Source organism: Ornithorhynchus anatinus, chromosome 15, assembly GCF_004115215.2.
Source record: "Ornithorhynchus anatinus isolate Pmale09 chromosome 15, mOrnAna1.pri.v4, whole genome shotgun sequence".
In the NCBI taxonomy this organism is placed as follows: domain Eukaryota; kingdom Metazoa; phylum Chordata; class Mammalia; order Monotremata; family Ornithorhynchidae; genus Ornithorhynchus; species Ornithorhynchus anatinus.
In genome coordinates, this window is record NC_041742.1 from 8,038,934 (window position 1) to 8,060,210 (window position 21,277).

At 45.8% G+C, this 21,277-nt stretch overlaps 1 protein-coding gene across 6 annotated transcripts in view; it reads right to left on the bottom strand.

Annotated features, from left to right (window-relative positions):
- The window catches only part of SLC39A11 (solute carrier family 39 member 11), a 233,827-nt gene that overhangs the window by 97,242 nt on the left and 115,308 nt on the right, over nucleotides 1-21,277 (bottom strand). The gene's annotated exons all lie outside the window — the stretch shown is intronic.

The window sequence follows — 21,277 nt, forward strand, 5'->3', positions numbered from 1 at the left end:
GTTCAAGGGGTAAAGGACAGGAGCCCCCCTGCCTCCAGTGAGCCCCCAAAAGTCTCCCCCTGCTGCTGAGGGTCACTGGAGATAAGACCAAACCAGCATTCAGACAACAAACTCACAACTCAGTCATCCATGGGATCTATTTGAGATGCCCCACTAGACTGTAAGTTCCATGGGAGAGGGATCATGCCTCCTTAGTCTACTTTCCTCTCCCAAGTCCCTAACCCACACGGTTTTACTCAATAAATACCAATGATTGCTCGATCAGTGACCTTGATGCTTCTGTGATCCCCTTCCTTAATGAAGCCCCGTTTTCCCCAGCTCACTCTCCCTTCTGCATCATCTATGAGTTTGGATCTGTGTCCTTCAGACTTTGACATCCGCCTCATCACCAACCCACAGCACTTGTGTACAAATCTTTAAATGAGAAATGACTTATTTATTCATATAATAATAATGATCGTGGTATTTGTTAAGCATCTACTATATGCCAGGGACTGTACTGAGCAATGGAGGGGGGGGTGGAATACAAGCAAGAAAGGTTGGACACAGTCACCTGTCCCACTTCAGGCTCACTGTCTTAATTCTCATTTTACAGATGAGGTAACTGAGGCACAGAGAAGCAAAGTGACTCCCCAAGATCACAGAGCAGACAGGCAGAGGAGCCGGAATTAAAACCCATGACTCCCCGGGCCATGTCCTAGGCTGCCATACTAATGCCTGTCTCCCTCTCTAGGTTCTAAACTCATTACAGACAGGAAACATGCCTGGTAATTACTAATGATGATGATGATAATAATTATGGTATTTGTTAAGCATTTACTTTGTGCCAGGCACCATTCTAAACAATGGGGTAGATACAAGCTAATTGAATTGGACACCATCCCTGTCCCACGTAGGGCTCACAGTCTCAATCCCCATTTTACAGATAAGGTAACTGAGGCACGGAGAAGATAGGTGACTTACCCAAGCCCAACAGCAGATAAATGGCGGAATGGGATTAGAAGCCATGATCTTCTGACTCCCAGGTCCGTGCTGTTTCTATAGTTGTGTTATACTGTAATCTCCCTAGCACTTAGTACAGAGCTCTACACATAGTAAACCCTCAATAAATACCACTGACTGAAGAAGGCAGTGACTGTCATAAACCCTGCTGGACTCTTTGCTGTTCGCCGCTTTCTCTCCCAAAGAACATTCTGGGATTAGATGCTCTTCAAACCTTCCCAGATTCTGCAGTCTTTACCTGAGCTCATCTCCGGCCCTTTTCCAGTAATGAATTAGTTCCTGATATTTCTGGCAGATGAAAAGCGCTGTTCCATTGCTTCCTAACGCTTCCACTGGAAAGATAAATTGAGTAGGTTGACGGCCATTATTTAAAAGGACTTTAACATTTATCTGAGGGTGCAGAGTGGTTTTGGAGGAGGAGGGAAGTTATGTCATTCATCAAAAGAAACCGTAAATTTGCAATCTTCAGTCCTTCAGGCTGAATAATAACGCTAACAATTGGGGTATTTGTTAAGCGCTTATTATATGCCAAGCACTGTACTAAGCTCTGGGGTAGATGCAAGATGATCAGGTCAGTCAATTGCATTTATTGAGCCCTTACTGTGTAAAGACACTGTACTGCGCGCTTGGGAGAATACCATACAACAATAAACGGACACATTCCCTGCCCACAGTGAGCTTAGACTCTAGCGGGGGGGGCCAGACATTAATCTCAATAAATTAATTACAGATCCGGACATAAGTGCTGTGGGGCTAGGAGGGGGGATGAATAAAGGGGACAAGTCTGGGTGATGCATAAAACAGTGAGAGAAGAGCTCACCATCTAAGTAGGAGGAAGAATAGATGTTGAATGCCCATTTTACAGATGAGGGGACTGAGGCCCAGAAAAGTGAAGTGACTTGCCCAAAGTCACACAGCAGACAAGTGGTGGGGTGGGAATTTGAACACAGGTCCTCTGACTCTCAGGCCCTTGCTCATGCTGCTTCCTTGAATCTGGGCTGAAGTTTGGAAATCCAGATAGGGCACTATCCTCTCAAAATCACTTGGTTCCAGCACACGCTTTCAATCGATCAAGTGAAGAAGCACCTTTCAAGCAAGAACCCAGCTGGGAAAGGTTCAGGAGTAGAAATGGTAGCACTTACTGAGCACCCTTTCTGTGTGGTGCACTGTATTAAGTGCCTAAGAAGTACAAAATACTAATAACAAATAATAACTGTGGAATTGGTTAAGCACTCACTATGTGCCAGTCACTGTTCTATGCACTGGGATAGAGACAAGATAATCAGATCAGACACAGACCCTCTAGATTGTAAACTCATCGGGGGCAGGGAATGTGTCTGTTACAATGTTATACTTTGTACTCCCCCAAGTGCTGAGTACAATGCTCTGCACACTGTAAGCACTCAATAAGTACTACTGATTGATGGATTGATAGGTACTTTCATCCACCTATATCTCTGTCACTTGTCCACTGTGTGACCTTAGGCAAGTCACTTCACTTGTCTTTGCTTCAATTACCTCCTCTGTAAATTGGGCTTAAGACTGTGAGCCCCATGTGGGACAGGGACTGTGTGTCCAACCTGATTAACTTGTCTTCACCCCAGCGTTTAGTAGAGTGCCTGGCACACATAGTAAGTACTCAACAAATACTATAGTCATCATCATCACCCATCTCCATTCAGTCCTATAGGTTGACCTGGGCGCAATTGGGGGGGAAAGGGGGGATGGGACCCAGAGGTATGGATGCAAAACAAGATTTATTGGTTCTTATTTATTCATATTAATGTCTGTCTCCCCCTCTAGACTGTAAGCTCATTATGGGCAGGGTATGTATCTGCTCATTCTGTTGTACTGTACTCTCCCAAGCCCATAGATCAGTACTCTGCACAACAATAATAATGATAATATCTATTAAGTGCTGACTATGTGTCAAGAAATGTTCTAAGTGCTGGGGTAGATACAAGCTAATCAGGCTGGACACAGTCCCTGTCCCATGTGGGGCTCACAATCTTAATCACCATTTTACATAAGAGGTAACTGAGGCACAGAGAAGCAAAGTGACTTGGCCCAGCTCACACAGCAGACAACTGGTGGAACTGGAATTAGAATCCAGGTCCTCCTGACTCCTGGGCCTGTGCTCTACCCACTAGCCCATGCTGCTTCATGGTTAGCGCTCAATAAATACCATTGAACCCGCCCCCCCATCCTCTGAGAAAAATGTAGAAGGGAGGAACCCCAACTAAATCTTATTAAATGACCCTCCCATCCATCAATTTTTCATATACTTATATCCCTCTCATGATTTTCCCTAAAGAGTTTGAGACAAATGAGAAATCAGCCCAAATCTAGTTAGTCTGCTGCTTTCCTATTCAAACAGCCCTCTTTGCTCATCTCTCTACCTGTCACTAACTCTGACCCTAAGCAATTCACTCACCCAAATCAAGACAACCGACAGCAAGGAAGAGCAAATTAAAATCTAGTTAAGACAGACGGAAAGGTCTTTTAGAATGTTTTATGACACATGGGGACATGAAAATACAGCTATCCTGAAGCTCTGATTGCCTCAAAAATATGTTTACTCTCCCAAAGGCCTTTAAAATATTAACTCTCATAGCAAGCCTCTCTGCCCTTGGAAATCTTTGAAAGAAAAGCTATATTATTTCAGAAGCATGCATGCACAAACATATCTTTCACACTCTACACTTCCTTTTAAAAAAAAAACCCACCATTGAGGAAAGGAGTAAATGTCACTGTAGTTGACTGCTCAGAGCAGGGATCACTGAGAAGGTAAAAAAAGCACAATTTCCTTCCAGGGAATTAGAGGACATGCAGGAAAAAAAAATATTCAAATCTGGCAGAAAAATTATTGCCACTGAAACAAGTTTGAGGCTCCAGCTCATAAATCAATTGTTTAAAAGCCTCTTTAAATCAGCTCTTCCTGGATGCTATAATAAAGTGGGTTTTTTTGTTGTTTGGTTTAAATGGCATTTATTAAGCATTTGCTAAGTGCCAAGTACTGTCCTAAGTGCTGGGGTATATACAGGATAATCATGTTGGACACTGTCCATGATCACCATTGGGCTCACAGTCCTTATCCCATGAGCTAACTGAAGTACAGAGAAGCAAAGTGACTTGCCTAAGGTCTCCCAGATCAATTATATTCATTGAATACTTTCTGCGTACAGAGCACTGTACCAGGAGCTTGGAAGATTACAATATAATAGTGTTGGTAGACACGTTCCCTACCCACATCGAGCTTACAATCTAGATAGACACTAATATATATAAATACATAAATTGCAGATACGTACATAACTGCTGTGGGGCTGGGGGAGGGGTGAATAAAAAGAGCAAATCCAATTACAAGGGAGATGCACCAAGAGAGTGGGAGAAAAGGAAATGAGGGTAGTCGGGGAAGGCTTCCTGGAAGAGATGTCTTCAATAAGGCTTTGAAAGTGGGGAGAGTAAATGTCCAATATGAAGAGGGAGGGCATTCCAGGCCAGAGGTCATTCTTGGGCAGATTAGATCAAGATCCAGTAAGTAGGTTGGCATTTGAGGGGCAAATTATAGGACTGGATTGTAGTACGAGAGCAATAAGATGAAGTAGAAGAGGACAAGATGACTGAGTGCTTTAATGCCTAAGGTAAGGATTAGTTTCAGGATCACAACCCGGGTCTTCTGACTCCCAGGTCTGGGCTCTTTCCTCTAGACCACGTTGCTTCTCAGGGCATTAGCCCTGACTAAAATCTGTCACGGCTGTTGCTCCTTGTTGAAACTCAGTAAAAAGCAGCTATACCTCCCTCTCTACACCCTTGCCTCCATCCCACCAGCTTACACTGTTCCCCGAACTTGAATTTCCTCCCCACAGACAGACCACAGCCCCTTCCACATTCAAATCCCTCCTAAGAGTCCACCACACCAGATGATCTTTCTTCAGTACATTTCCCAGCCCCTTGAGGCATATCATCTCTTCAGCCATAGCACCTATAAACTTAATGACTCCGTCTTTGACACTCATAAGCTCGTCCTCTGGACTGAAAGCTCGTTGTGGGCACGGAAAGTGTCCGTTTCTTGTTGTATTGTGATAATAATAAGGTGACAATATCACTGTGGGCAGCGATCATGTCTACCAACTTTATTATATTATACTCTCCCCAGTGCTTCGTACAGTACTCTGCATACCATAGGAGCTCAATAAATTCAATTGATTGATTTAATACACCTCCTTCCTCCACCGGCTCACTGGATTGTTTTAGAACAGAGGGAGGGAAGGGAGAAGGGGGCAGGGAGATATGAAGAACTCATTTCCGACTCATGAGGATTTCCTCCTGCTGCGCAGAGACCAGTCCCCAAAGATGGAGAACAATCAGAATCCATTACAATCTCACCAAAACCTGCTCAGAGCAGAAAAGAAATCCCAAACAAGACATGGTTTACTAAGAGAAAGCATCCTCAAATACAATTTCCACTTGCAAAATCAAAGTGAAAATGAATTAGAAACAGTGTGGCAAAGTGGAAAAAGCACAGTCAGAGGAACTGCGTTCTAATCCTGGTTCTGCTTTTGCCTGCTGTGTGATTTGGGGCAAGTTGCTTTACTTCTCTATGCCTGAGATGCCTCATCTATAAAATGGGGATTCAATCCTACTCCCCTCTACTTTGACTGTGACCCTCATATGGACGGGGACTTTGTCCAACCTGATTATCTTTTATCTATCCCAGCGCTTAGTACGGTGAATGCCACAAAGTAAATGCTTAACAAGTAGCATTATAAAAAAAACCAAACAAACCCAAAATGGCACTTTTAGCTTGGAGTTTGTCACTCAACTGATTCACGCCAGACTCCAAGACCTGCCTGTTGGCTTAGAAATCTTGAAACCTTATCATGAAACCATTCGGCTCTAACATTTTATTCATCCCAGCCGCTTAATTAAATCATTTAATCTCTGGGCTCTGCGTTATGTCAGAAACACTATTCCTAGGCAAGAAATAACTTCTGATTTCAGCAAGATTGGAGCTGTCCTCGCCTCTTGTGGAAAGGAAAAACCTTGTGGCCTGTTTATGACAGAAAGGCTTTTAAGTGGAATTAGCAGAACTCATCGCTCAGCTTGGCATCGGGAAGACGTGGTGATGGGTTTGGGGAGAAAACCGCAGGGGGGGGGGATTCAAGAATCATCTGTCTCGCTCGTTCTAGCACTTTCCTCTTTCCATTTCAAAACATATACATGCGAGTGAGGGCAGATATATGTTCTAGGAGGTAATTATTTCATCATAATTACCTCACAGCCAATCTCTAGTCGTTCCCCAAGGGTCGTCTGGGCTGTTTCAGAGAGAAATACACTTCTTAGCAAATGACAAATTGACAGAGGGTGGAGAGATTATTCCAGGCAAAAACTCAGGGCTGCACTCTCCTTATAATTAAACAAAATGAAATGTCGATTACTCAGAAGCCTTCCAACTCTGCTGTACTGAGGATGATCCACTCCTGACAGTACGTCTAAACGGGATGGGATGGTTTCTTCTCCAAGCAGATGATTCCAGGATCTTCGAGGTATTTTGTATTTGCTATTTACTGAGCACTTACCATGTGCCAAACGCTATCCTAAGGTCGGGTTAGAGGCAAGATAATTTGGTCAGACCTAATGCCTGCACTTTATGGGGCTCGCAGTCCAAGGGGCGGGGAGAAAAGGTATTCCATCTCCATTTTACAAATGAGGAAACTGAGTCACAGGGTGACATGTTCAGACAGGCAGGTGGTGCAACCAGGATTAGAATTTAGCCCTCCTGACTCCCAGGCTTGTGCTCTTTCCATTTGGCCAGGTTGTCTTCCTATTTCTTATTCACCATGGGACAGGGATATAACAATAAACATGGCATTTATTAAATCTCTACTCTGTGCCAAGCACTAGGGTAGAGAGAGAACAATCCAGTCAGACACCACAGTCCCTATCCCACATGAGGCTCAAAGATTAGGGAGGGGGAGAACATCTGAACAATCAATTGTATTAACTGAGTGTTTACTGTGTACAGAGCACTGTACTAAGCACTTGGGAGAGTAGAATAAAACAGAGCTGGCAGATACGTTCCCTAGCCAAACGAGAACAGGTATTGAATCCCTATTTTACATCTGGGTTGGGCTGAAGGTAGGCCTTGACCATTTGTACAGTGCTCTGTACAAAGTAAGTACTCAATAAATGAGACTGAATCTATGAAGCAACCTGGTCTAATGGAAAGATCGCGGGGCTGGAAGTCAGAGGACCTGAGTGCTAATCCCTGTTCTGCCAAATGCTTGCTGTGTGACCTTGCACACGTCACTTGACTTCTCTTTCAATCACCAGTATTTATTGAGCACTTTCTGTATGCACAACACTGTGCTACGCGCTTGGGAGAGTACAATACAACAGAGTTGGTAAACACGTCCCCTGCCCGTACTGAGTTTACAGTCTAGAGGCAGAGATAGACATTAATGTAAATAAATTACGGATATGGACAGAAGTGCTGTGGGGCTGAGGGAGGGGTGAATAAAGGGAGCAAGTCAGGGTGGTGCAGAAGGAAGTGGGAGAAGAGGAAATGAGGGCTTAATCGGGGAAGGCCTCTTGGAGAAGATGTGCCTTCAATAAAGGCTTTGAAGGTGGGGAGAGTGGCGATCGGCCAGACTCGAAGTAGGAGGGTATTCCAGGCCAGAGGCAGGACGTGAGCGAGAGGTCGGTGGCCAGGTAGATGAGCTTGAGGTACAGAGAGTATCTGTTCTTCCTCTTATTTAGACCGTGAGCCCCATGATGGACAGGGACTGTGTCCTCTAACTTGGATCTACCTCAGAGCTTAGAAAAGTGTTTGACACATAGTAAGCACTTACAAAATACCAATAAAAAAAAAAAAACATGGCCAAGTGGAAAGATCAAGGGTCTGGGAGTCAGAGGACCTGGGTTCTAATCCCAACTCTGCCCCTGGCCTGCTGTGTGACCTTTGGCAAGTCACTTCATCGCCCTGGGCCTCTCTTTTCTCATCTGTAAAATGGGAGTTCAGTACCTACTCTGCCCCCTATACAAACTAGGTGCCCCATGTGGGACAAGGACTATATCCTACCAGATAAACGTCTATCTACCCCAACTTTCAGTACAGTGTTTGGTTCATAATAGGCACTTAACAAATAGTCCCATTACAATTAATGCATGGCACAGTGGATAGAGCACGGGCCTGGGAGTCAGAAGATCATGGTTCTAATCCCAGATCCACCACTTGTCTGATGTGCAAACTTGGGCGACTCACTCCACTTCTGTGGGCCTCTGTTCCCTCCTCTGTAAAATGGGGATTAAAACTGGGAGCCCTAGGTGGGACAAGGATTGTGTCCAACCCAATTATCCTATATCTACCCCAGTGCTTAGAACAGTGCCTGAAACACAGTAAGTGCTTAACAAGTACTGTTATTATTTTATTATCCCAACAAGGTACCTCCCAAATCTAGGATCTTATGCCAGAGGTGGGCCACTAAGATCTCCCCCATCGTTCAGCACGAAACCCCGAGAGTCAGGTCCACACCCACAAGAGATCAGGGGACAGCCAGAAGCCCCTCCAACAACCATCTCGACTGCAAGCTCGTTGTGGGCAGGGAACGTCTGCTAATCCTGTTGTACTGTCCTCCCCCAGGTGCTTAGTACAGTGCTCTGTACATAGCATGTGCTCAATCAATACCATTGATTGATTTTATTTTTAAAGTAGTATTTGTTAAGCACTTATGTATCAAACACCGTTTTAATTGCTGGGGTAGATAAAAGTTAATTAGGTCAAAACCAGTTCCTGTCATTCATTCATTCAATCGTATTTATTGAGCGCTTACTGTGCGCAGAGCACTGTACCAAGCACTTGGGAGAGTACAATATAAGAATATAACAGACACATTCCCCGCTCACAATGAGCTTTCAGTCTACAGGACTGTAGGCTCACAGTTTAAGTAGGAGGGAGAACAGGTATTCAATCCCCATTTTACAGTTGAAGTCCAGAGAAGTGAAATGACTTGCCCATGACGCATAGAAAGTGCTTAACAAACACCATAACACCCCCACGCCCCCAACACCAAAAAACTAAAAGATGAGTTTATAGTCTAACAGACCGTAAAGGACCCGCAGAGTCACAGAAATGATTTGTGAGCTTGGAGCAAGTTACAACAGAAAGAATGGTGTGTCTTAGAATGGGAACCCTATGTGAGACACAGACTGTGTCCAAGTTGATTAACTTGTACTTACCCCAGAGCTAAGAACAGTGCTTGGCAGATAGTAAGCGCTTAACACATACCCAAAATATTATTACAACTTTCTTATACTGTATCCTCCCAAGCACTTAGTACAGTGCTCTGTGCAAAGTAAGGGCTCAATAAACACCATCAATCGATCTATCGATGTAATCCTATCACTCTAGAGGACATGGTTTATATCCCCGCCAATAAGACGAGGTCTAGGACGTACCATGGCTGTTCTGAGCCCCGGTTTGACGAGCACAACCCAAAGTGCAAAAACTTTTCCATCCGAACGTGTACAACTCAGGAGCAGATCGGCTTGGGGCTCCTCTCTGGAGCTTTAAAATCACTCAGCCTCATCAACTTTAAACACAGCTTCGTCCCAGAAAGTGCAAAATTCAATCTCTCAGCTCTTTGGAAGAAAAATGGGGAAGGCAGGGGGAGGAGGCGGGGGCCAGGGGGAAAATTCTACCTGTCACTCACGTCCTCCATCAGTACAAATTCCGGGATAAATGTGTCTAGAGGCAATTATGCCAAATCAATCACCGGGAAATGAAGGTTTTATAATGACAACTATAACTTTGATTTCAAATACGGAACCAGGCAGAACGGGAGTCTTTGTTTCGGTGTCGAAATGATAGCTTCGATGAAAGCTCCGAGAAAGCAATCCCGTCTCCTCTCAAATCTTGCCTCGGTAGGGGGTGGAGGAGGGGGAAAGTGGGTCAGAGCACCTCAGCGGCAACGATGCTGTCTCCTCGGAGCTGCTCTGCCGGGTTTGTTGGCTTGGTTCCAAAAAAGGGTTCTTTTGCCAGGGTGACTTCGGGAGGTGTCTTCTGGGGAATGAGTCAGTGTGGCATCCAGGCGAGGAGGCTTGTCAGAGCAGAATGCTCAAGTTGGGCACAGAGACCTGATGGGGTAGAGTCCAGGAATGGAGAAAAATGATACCATTCATCTGTGTGTGTGGGTATGTGTGTTGGGATGTGTGTGTAGTGTTGAATGGAGTGTGTGTGTGCATGTAGGGTTGGGGAAGGGTGTGTGTAAGAGTGGGTTGAGGGGGTGTAGGGGTGGGGAGAGGTTTGGGTTGTGGTGTGTGTAGCAGTGGGGAGGGCTGTGTACTTAAGGGTGTGTAGGCACTTGTGTATAGGAATGGGCTGAGGGGTGTGTGTGCAGGGGAGAGTAAGGTAGTATGTGTGTAGCGGTGAGTGGGGGTGTGTATGTATGTAGAAATGGGGGTGGGGGGTATACAGAGGTGGGGAAGGGTGTGAGTAGGGGTGGGAAAGGGCATGTGTGTGTACCGGTAGGGACAGGTATGTATGTGTGTGAGCACGAGGCTTTGTTGAGTTATAGCAAAGGTATTCACTGAACACACCTGGGTGCAACACACCGCATTGAGCACTTGGAAAATGATGACAGAAGCACAAGGCCCATGCTTTGCCCACAAGGGGCTTACATTCTAACGGGGGCGAGACCGACCTAAACATCTTCACAAATAAAGTAATCAGAACAAACTGATTGTTTGGCCATTCATAAGCTCCCTGTAAGCGGTCACCTCCTCATGGGCAGGGATCGTGATTACCAACTCTGCTGTACCTCTCTAGTGTTTCGCGTAGTGGTTTGCACACAGAAAGCGCTCGTTAAATAGCACTGATCACCAGAGGTAAATGCTAGCAGCTGAGGTGACTAGGGGTGTTGGGTGTTAATCAGGGAAAGCTTGGGGAATTGAGAATCATGAGGCTTGAGCATGGCTTAATGGATAAAACCCGGATTTGGGAGCCAGAAGGACCAGAATTCTAATCCTGCCTCCACCCCTCGTCTGCTATGTGACCACGGGCAAGTCATTTCACTTTTCCATTCCTTGTATCTACTCTAGCAATTAAAACAGCACCCGGGACCCAGTTAGCACTTAACAAATACCACGATTATTATTATTTATTATACAAAAACCTCTCTGCTGGAGGCTGGCTGTCTTTGTGTTTTCGGAAAGATTTTTTGCAGCCCTGGGGCTGGGGTGAAGGAAAGGACTGTACACAAATTGGCAAAGCCCAAGCGAAGGGAGTGAATGAGAAATCAGCTGGCTGCCCTCAAAACCCCAGCAGTGAAGGAAAAACAAGGCACCAGCAGGAGGAAATATTTGACAGTGCACTTTAAGCTGTTCCACCAAGCCTACAGCCCAGTATTCTGGTGCTTTTAGGGCTCAAGAAACATCTTAATAACAATAATGGGGTACTTGTGAAGCACTTACTATATGCCAAACCTTACACTACATAGATACATAGATTTATATTTAGTAGATAGAAGATATGATGCATTCAGATGATAATAATAATAATGATGACAGTACTTGTTAAGTGCTTATTATGTGCCAAGCACTGTTCTAAGTGCAGGGGTGGATACAAGTTAATCAGGTTGGACATAGTCCCCGTTCTTTCATTCATTCAATCATATTTATTGAGCGCTTACTGTATGCAGAGCACTGTACTGCTTGGGAGAGTACAAGCCAATAGGCTTAGTAGTAATGATCCTTGCCCTGAAGCAGCATAGCCTAGTGGCTAGAGCACGGGCCTGGGAGTCAGAAGGACCTGGGTTCTAATCCCAGCTCCACCACTTGTCTGCTGTGTGACCTCGGGCAAATCCACTTCTCTGGGCTTCAGTTACCTCATCTGCAAAATGGGGATTACAACTGTGAGCCCCATGTGGGACAGCATCTGTGTCCGGGCTAATTAACTTCATTCATTCAATCACATTTATTGAGCGCTTACTGTGTGCAGAGCACTGTATTAAGTGCTCAAGAAAATGCAACAAAAAGCAGAGGAGAAAAAACACAAAAAACTTGCACCTACCCCAGAATTTAGGACAGTGCCTGGCACATAGTGTGCGCTTAACAAATGCCACTAAAATCGAAAAGGTGCCTAGACCACAGGTGAAGATCACCTCAGAATTGACAAGTCCATAATGTGTCATTAATGAGAAAAGATTAAAGGGTTAGAAGGTATATTGTGAACAATTAGAGGTCAAGTGGAATTATTAAACAGATTCCTCGAGTATCGCTGCAAACCAAAGGTGGGCACAAAAGATGAAGCCTGAAGATCCTTTTCTTCTACTTCTAAGCTGTTCACTTAGCATTGGTCTGGCTCAAAATTGGCACTGCTTATATGAGGCATCCTTGAGAAGACAAGAGGTGGGGTTGGCAAAATGAAATCTCCTGTGTCACCTAGACCTGGCACAGCCAGAAGCTTCCCTATCAAATTATACCAATAATAGTACTTGTTAAGCACCTACTGTATGTCAAGCACTATACTAAGCACTGACATAGACACAAGCTTATGAGGTTGGACGCAGTCCCTGTCCCTCATGGAGCTCCTGCCATTTGACAGATGAGGTAAAGGAGGAACAGAGAAGTGAAATGACTTACCTAAGGTCCCACAGCAGACATCTGATGGATCCGGGATTAAAACCCAGGTCCTAGGGGCTCCGAGACCAGCGCTCTATCAACTAAATCAGTCTGCTTCTCTCTCCAAGAATACCAAACCAACTGTTCCCAAGTCCAAAAGCCTTCTTACAGTCATAAACAAGCCCTTGCTTCCTAGAGAAAGGAGCCAGAAAAGGATGATTTGTCAATTACTCCTCAATTCAGAGGGTTTATAATGACTAATCTCCCACCACCCCTCCTTCTCACCAATTTGGAGGCAGCAGCATTTGCGGTAGCCAAGAGGAGCAGCGTGGCCTATTTAAAATAAACTGAGCAAGGAAGTCAGGGTCCTGGGTTCTAAATCCGACGTGGCCACTTTGCCTGCCGTGTGACCTCGGACCAGTCACTTAGCTTCCCCGTGCCTCAGTTTCTTCATCTGTAAAATGCAAATTCAATCCCTGTTCTCCCTCCTACCTTGACTGTGAAACCTACTGGAGACAAGGGCTGTATCTTGGGTCTACCCAGTGCTCAGTACAGTGCTTGACCCATTGCAAGAGCTTGAGAAATAGCACTATTATTAAAGATGACATTGTCCCATGTCTGTCTCCCCCTGTAGAATGTGAGCTCACTGTGGGCAGGGAATGTTACCAACTCTGTTGCTTTGTACCAAGGTCATACAGCAGACACGTGGCTGCCTTGACACTCCCTTGACCCCACGGCTCCCTCCAGTTATCGCCCCTTCTCCCTCCTACCTCTTCTCTCCAAACTTCTTGAAAGAGCTGTTTACACCTGCTGTCTCAAATTAAGCAGCGTGGCTCAGTGGAAAGAGCACGGGCTTTGGAGTCAGGGCTCATGAGTTCAAATCCCAGCTCTGCCACTTGTCGGCTGTGTGACTGTGGGAAAATCACTTAACTTCTCTGTGCCTCAGTTCCCTCATCTGTAAAATGGGGATTAAGACTGTGAGCCCCACGTGGGACAACCTGATTCCCCTATGTCTACCCCAGCGCTTAGAACAGTGCTCGGCACATAGTAAGCGCTTAACAAATACCAACATTATTATTATTATTAAATTCCTTTCCTCTAATTCTTTTTCTAGATCCCCAATCTGGCTTCTTCCCCCTTCCCTCCAAAGAAACAGCCTTCTCTAAGGTACCCAGTGACCTTCTTCTTGCCAAATCCGATGGCCTCTACTCCACCAGCGTGGCTCAGTGGAAAGAGCCCGGGCTTGGGAGTCGGAGGTAATGGGTTCGAATCCCAGCTCTGCTACTTCTCAGCTGTGTGACTGTGGGCAAGTCACTTAACTTCTCTGTGCCTCAGTTACTTCATCTGTAAAATGGGGATTAACTGTGTACCTCACGTGGGACAATCTGATTATCCTGTATCTACCCCAGCACTTAGAACAGTGCTCTGCACATAGTAAGCGCTTAACAAATACCAACATTATTATTACACCTCTCAATCGCCTTTGACACTGTAGACCACCCCTTCTCCTTGAAATTTATCCAATTTATCCATTGCATTTGGATTCACTGACTGTCCTCTCTCTGTTCTCCTCCCATCTTCTTTCTCAGTCTCTTTCGCCGGCTTCTCTGCCTCCCTCCTTCTGACAGTAGAGGTCCCTCAAGGCTCAGTTCTAGGTCCCCTTCTATTCTCCCTCTACACCCTCTGGGAATTCACTCACTCCCATTGCTTCACTGTTCCCCTCTAGGCAGATGATACTCTAATCTACTTCTCCAGCCCTGACTTTTCTTCCCTGCAATCTCTCATTTCCTCCTGCCTTCGAGATATCTCTACTTGGATGTGCCAAGCACATTTCAAATTAAACATGTCCAAAACTGAACTCCTTATCTTCCCACCCAAAACCCTGCCCTCCCTCTTTCGTATCCCTGTAGACAAAACCACTACCCTCCCTACCTCACAAGCCTGTGACCTTGATGCTGTCGTCGACTCATCTCTCTGCTTCCACCACATATTCACTCTGTCACTGAATCCTGTCTGTTCTACTTTCACCACGTGGCTAAAATCTTCCCTTTCCTCTCCAACCAAACTGCTACCATGTTGACCCAAGCACTTATCCTATGCCACCTTAATTACTGCATCTGTCTCCTCACTGGCCTCCTGGCCTCCTTCCTCTCTGTACTCTGGTCCATACTTCACTCTGCTTTACCGATCATCAACAAAAACGTTCAGTCCATGTCTCCCTACTCCTAATTAACCTCCAGTGGTTGCCCATCCACCTCCGCATCAAAGAGAAACCCCTCACCATTGCCTTTAAAGCCCTCCATCACCTTGCCCCATCCTACCTCCTCAATCTCCTACTCCAGCCCAGTCCGCACACTCCAGTCCTCTGGCACCAGCTTACTCACTGGGCCCTGATCTCATCGATCTCGCCACCGACCCCTTTCCCACATCCTCCCTGTAGCTCCCCCTCAATATACGCCAGACCCTCACTCTCTCCATCATCGAATCATTATTTTAAGGTCACATCTACTCCAAGAGGCCTCCCCTGATTAAGCCTACTCACCCCCGGGCTCACTCTCCCTTACGCATCGTCTATGCACTTGGATCTGTGATCTTTGGACATTTGACATTCACCCCAACCCCAAAGCACTTGTGTATCTCTAAATTATAAATCACTTATTTACTCACATTAATGTCTCTCTCTCCCTCTAGACAATAAGCTCATTATAAGCAGGGAATGGATCTGCTAACTCTGTTGTATTATACTCTCCCAAGCGCTTAGCGCTCAGTAAATATCATCGATTCATGTGGCGGAGCCTGGATTAGAGCCCAAGTCCTCCTGACTTCCAGATCCGTGCTCTACCCACCAGGCCACAGTGCTTCTCTGGTCGGTTAATGCTTCTGCTTTGAAGCCAAACAAATTCCGAAAGGATCTTTTCTGATCATCTGTATTCATTTGCGGTTGTGAGAGAAGGAGATCTAATGCCATTTCCCCGACTGTCTCACTGTCTTCTGACACACTGTTCTCCCATCCTGTGGAGAGATGCTAACAGGCGATGGGGACAGCACGGGAAAGCCGGCTGCTCCCAGAACATCAGCTTTTCCCACCAGCATCCTTGGTATTCCCTTTGTGCCCTTCCTGTTCTCCCAGATCTCGCTGTTCCCCTTGTCTATCCCTCCTGGTTGGTCCTTTAATTCTCCCAACACTGTACTAAGCACTTGGGAGAGTCCAATAAAGCAGAGTTGGTAGACAGGTTGCCTGACCACAACGAGTTTATGGTCTAGAGGCTCGATTTAAGGTTAAGCCAGAAAAAATCCAACCCATTTAACAAGTCACGTTGACATCTTCAAAAAAAATCCACCTTTGCTCTCTTTCCAGCAACTGACTGATTAGGGGATACAGCACAGGCCTGGGAGTCAGAAGGACTTGTGTTCTAATCCTGGCTCCGCCACTTGTCTCCTGCGTGACCTCGGGCAAGTCCTCTCCCTTCCCCATGCCTCAGTTTCCTCATCTGTAAAACAAGACTATAAGCTACCTGTGGGACAGGGACTCTGTCCAACCTGACTCACTTGTATCTACCCCAATGCTTAGAGCGGTGTCTGGCACGTAGTAAGAGTTTAAGGATGCATCCAGCCCTATATACTCCAAGATAGACCTTGATTTTGTGCCACTCCATTCTCGGTGCTTGGTAACTGTGACAAGAAAACTCTAATTCCCACAGAGAGAGACGACGAACCCTGGAGAGGCCAGAAGAGCTATTTCCCCAGAATACCCATGGATGCAGGCCCGTCTCTCCTCCCTTCTAAATCCTCAGGGTTTCAACTGCCAGGAGGCTGGCAGGTCTGGGTTTCTAGCCGCGGGCTTATCAGTTTCACGGAGCCTGTAACCGTGCATGTGCATTCTGCCGATAAATCACCCTCAGCCCTGGGAAACTGCCGGAGCCGAGTGAGAATAAATTGAGTTAATTCGCCAGAGGAGCTCTTCCAGATGAAATCGCAGGCCGTGTGTCAAATGGCGGGTCTCTCCTGCTCCTGGCGGGGGTCCACCCAGCCCACAGAAACCTCACGACTATTTCGCCGCGCTATTAGCAAGTGCCCTGGGTCCTCCTTTTCTTTCCTCCCCAGTCTGTTTTCCACCCACCGCCTCTCGGCTTGGTGTCATGAGAGCTGGAGTTGTGTGCCTGGAGACAACCTGTTAGCAGACACCTGGGCTTTAAATGTGCTCTATGTGCGGTAGAAACAGCTGCTTCCAATCCTGGGAGCAGCTGTAATTTCGCCCCCCTCACTCCCCCAACTCCCACTTAGTGTTCACCAGGGCACTGTGGTATCTGGCTGTATGTTGGGACTGGAATCACGATCGTAATAACAGCTCCTCACTACATGCCGGGCGCTGAGACCGATGCAGAAAAATTAGATCGGACACAGTTCCGTCTCCCACGGGGCTCAAAGCCTAACTGGGAGGAAAAATCGATATTGGATGCCTGTCTGTCAGATGAGGAAACTGAGACACGGGGAGGTTAAGTGACTGGGTTGCCCAGCACACAAGTGATGGAGCCTGGATTTTAAGCACATAGATACCAACCCCAGTCCCACAGCCTGGGTTAGGTAAATAACCTGATGGTCGGTCAATTGGATTTATTGAGCCCCTACTGTTTGCAGAGCACTGTACCAAGCACTTGGGAGAATAAAATATAATAATATAACAGAGACATTTCCTGCCCCCAATGAGCTTGCATTTCCTCTGTCTCTAATTTATGTTCATGTCTGTCTCTCCCTGTGCTAGTAGTAACAAGCTTGTCTCTGACCTGCCCTTGTGAACACAGTGCAGAGTCTATGCGAGTTTCTTTCACGGTGGGGAGGGAGGTCACACCATCCCCAGAAATGGCAGAAGTCACACTCTAACCAGAAGCGGGGCTTGTCCCAACCAGACCTCATCCCCTCCTACAAACCTCCATTCCTGGTGGCTTTCAGATCTAGTTAGCATCCCCAGTCAACCACTGAGTATTCACTGAGCACTCACTCTGTGCAGAGCCCTGTAATAGGTGCCTCGGAGAGTACAACAGAGTTAAAAGTCTTGCTTGGTTGCCGTCAAGGAGATTACAACCTCCTCTTTGCTTTACATTGTACTACACCCCTGAGAGAGAAAAATAAAATGAGACATCTCAGTCCCCTCCCCTCCTAATCCCATCTTTTTCCTAAACATGTTAATCTCCACCATATACACAGCTGCAAATGGGCTTTATAAATAATCACGGTAATCATGGTATTTGTTAAGTATTTACTATGTGCCAAGCACTGTTCTAAAGGCTGGGGTAGATAGAAGCTAATCAGGTTGGACACGATCCCTGTCCCACATAGGGCTCTCACTCTTATCCCCATTTTACAGATGAGGTAACTGAGGCAGAGCCAAGTGAAGTGATTTGCCCAAGGTCACGCAGCAGACAAGTGGCAGAGCTGGGATTAGAACCCAAGTCCTTCTGACTCCCAAGCCCGTGCTTAGCATCACACTACACCAGGCTGCTTTGTGTGATAATGAGCCAATCTCTCAACGCTATTTGTTGAGCGCTTCCCATGTGTAGAGTACTAAGCACTTGGGAGGGCACAATATAACAGAGTTAGCAGACAGGATCCCTGCCCATGATGAACTTACATCGGGGTTATGGGTGTTTGAGGAAATGGGAGCAGGGATTCTGGCCTGTTATAAAAGTCTCCTCCCCAAAGGCCACCTGACCATCTCCCACCATCGCCCTGAGCCATGGGAATGGGGAGGGGGTGAAGCTTCTTTTGAGGGCTCGGAGATTGTTGAAAAGGTCCCTGCACACAGCCTGGGGTTCAACTGAAACGGCCCCGCTGAGTTCAATTTAGCTAAGTGCCTTAAATCGAGATGAGTGATACCTTATTTCCCTCCCAAAGCCAATATTTGTACATTCAGTAACCTTCATAATTCCAGGACGAAAAGGCTGGATCATCCTCCATCTTGCCTCTAATGAACTGAGTTACCTGAGATCACACATGGTAGAGGAAGCAGCGTGGCTCAGTGGAAAGAGCCCGGGCTTGGGAGTCAGAGGTCATGGGTTCGAATCCCAGCTCTGCCACTTGTCAGCTGTGTGACTGTGGGCAAATCAACTTCACTGGGCCTCAGTTACCTCATCTGTAAAATGGGGATTAACTGTGAGCCTCATGTGGGACAACCTGATTATCTTGTATCCACCCCAGCGCTTAGAATAGTGCTCTGCACTTAGTAAGCGCTTAAATACCAACATTATTCGAGGAGAGGCCAGGAAAGGAAGATGAGAATTTGAAAAGCAGCCTGACGTAAAGGATAAAACTAGGTCTGGAATTCTAAAGGACCTGAGCTCTAATCCTGGCTCCATCACTTGACTGCTGAGCAAGTCACTTCACTTCTCTGGGCCTCAGTTCCCTCATCTGAAAAATGGGGATTAAGACAGAGAGTCCCTCGTGGGACAGGGATTGTGTCCAACCTGATTACCTTGTATCTACCCCAGAAGTCGGTACAGTGCATGGCACACAGTAAACGCTATTGTCTTGTTTTTGTTTTGTTCTGTTTTGCTCTGCTGTCTGTCTCCCCCAATTAGACTGTGGCCCGTCATTGGACAGGGACTGTCTCTATCTGTTGCCGAATTGTAACATTCCAAGTGATTAGTACAGTGCTCTGCACATAGTAAGCGCTCAATAAATACTATTCATTGAATGAAGCACTTAAATATCGTTTAAAAAAAGAAAGAATTCTGCTCCCTGTTACCTGACAGAAGGCACCTCATTAAACTTTCCGTTATATTTAATAATGGATAGGTTTATCCACTTGCCAGGGATTTGGAGGTCCATGGGAGGAATGAGGAATCATTTAGACAAACCAAGATATTTTCTAACCGTGGCTGTCAAAAAAAATCTAGGAGAAGCATGAAGCCGAGATCAGTGAGCCCCGTAGGAGTGAACCCATCGGCCCCTAAAACATACACTGCTCTTCAGGGACATAACAGGGCTCTAACGGAAAATGCAGGGTAAGGTTGATCACCACTTGTGGTTTTTTTGTTTCTTTCCCCCCATCTTCTAAGGATTATCTGCTCTGCTATTGATGTTCGAGCTAGGCCTTGTTTAGAAAAACAACAATTTAAGTGGAATTTAATGACCTTGCACAAACACTTCTGTGTCAATACTGAGTTTGTGCGGGGGTGGGGTTATATCTCTGCAGGTTAAGTGAGAGACAGAACACGAGAGGGACATACATCATGAGAGAGAGAACACGAGACAATTAGAGATAAAATGAGACAGAAAGAGGGACACAGAGAGGGAGTGGGAAGAAAGAGGGGAGAAGAGAGAAAAGGAAGCAGTGTGGCCCAGTAGATACAGCAAAGGCCTGGGCATCAGAAGGACATGGGTCCTAATCCCAGCTCCACATTTGTCTGCTGTTTGAACTTGGGTAAGTCACTTCACTTCTCTGTGTCTCAGTTACCTCATCTGTAAAATGGGGATTAAGACCCTGAGCCCCACTTGGGTCAGGGACTGAGTCCAACCTGATTACTCTGTAACTACCCCAGTTAAACTCTTAACAAATACCATAAAATGTGGGGGAAGGGAGGAGAAAAAGGAGAGAGATAAGGGAGAGAGAGAGGAAGAAAGAGGATGAGAGAAAGTGAGAGAAAAAGACAGAAAAAGAAAAAGAAAAGTCATTCTATCACTGGTAGAGAGCATGAAGAAATAAGATGACTGTCCTTGAACTGAGGCTTCAGGAAGATTTAGACTACAAGCTGGGCAAGTCACTTCACTTCTCTGTGCCTCAGTTTTGTCATCTGTAAAATGGGGATTAAGACTGTGAGCCCCAGGTGGGACCAGGACTGTGTCCAACCTGATTAGCTTGTATGTTCCCAAGCACTTAGTACAATGCCTGTCCCATAGTAAGCACTTAAATACTTACCAAAAAAAAAAATTCAATCATACCAGCTCACACATTTTATCAGCGTACAGTTTTGGCTCAATAATCATAATTTCCATCAGGTTACAACCTAAAATCAATTTTAGAAACTACAAGCCTCAATTAACCCCCAAAAGAGGCTCAGAACAACATACAAATTTGGGGGACAAGCTTCTCACATCAGTAAGCTTGTGTTGAGATCTGAATCTCTTTTTTTTTTTTAAATGATATTTGTTAAGCACTGAACTAAACTCTGGGATAATTACAAGCTAATCACGTTGGACACAGTCCCTGTCCCACACAGGGCTCACAGTTTTAATCCCCATTTTACAGATAAGGAAACTGAGGCACAGAGAAATGAAGTCACTTACCCGAGGCCACACAGCAGACAAGGGACAGAGCCAGGATTAGAACTCAGGTCCTCTGGCTCCCAGGCCTGTGCTCTATCCACTAGGCTACACTTCAAGAGCTCAAAAACCATTGACCTGGGGTCAAAATACACAATACACAGGAACCCAGATCGAAAAACGCATGACCTAAAAGGAATGGAGTAGGTCTTCCTTAACAAAGGCTTGAAAGATTAAAGGTCTCTAAATTAAAATAATAATTGTGCTATTTGTTAAGTGCTTACTATGTGCAAGGCACAGTCCTAAATGCTGGGGTAGATACAAGATAGGTTGGATAAAGTCCCTGTCCCACTTAATCCCCATTTTACAGATGAGATAACTGAAGCACAGAGAA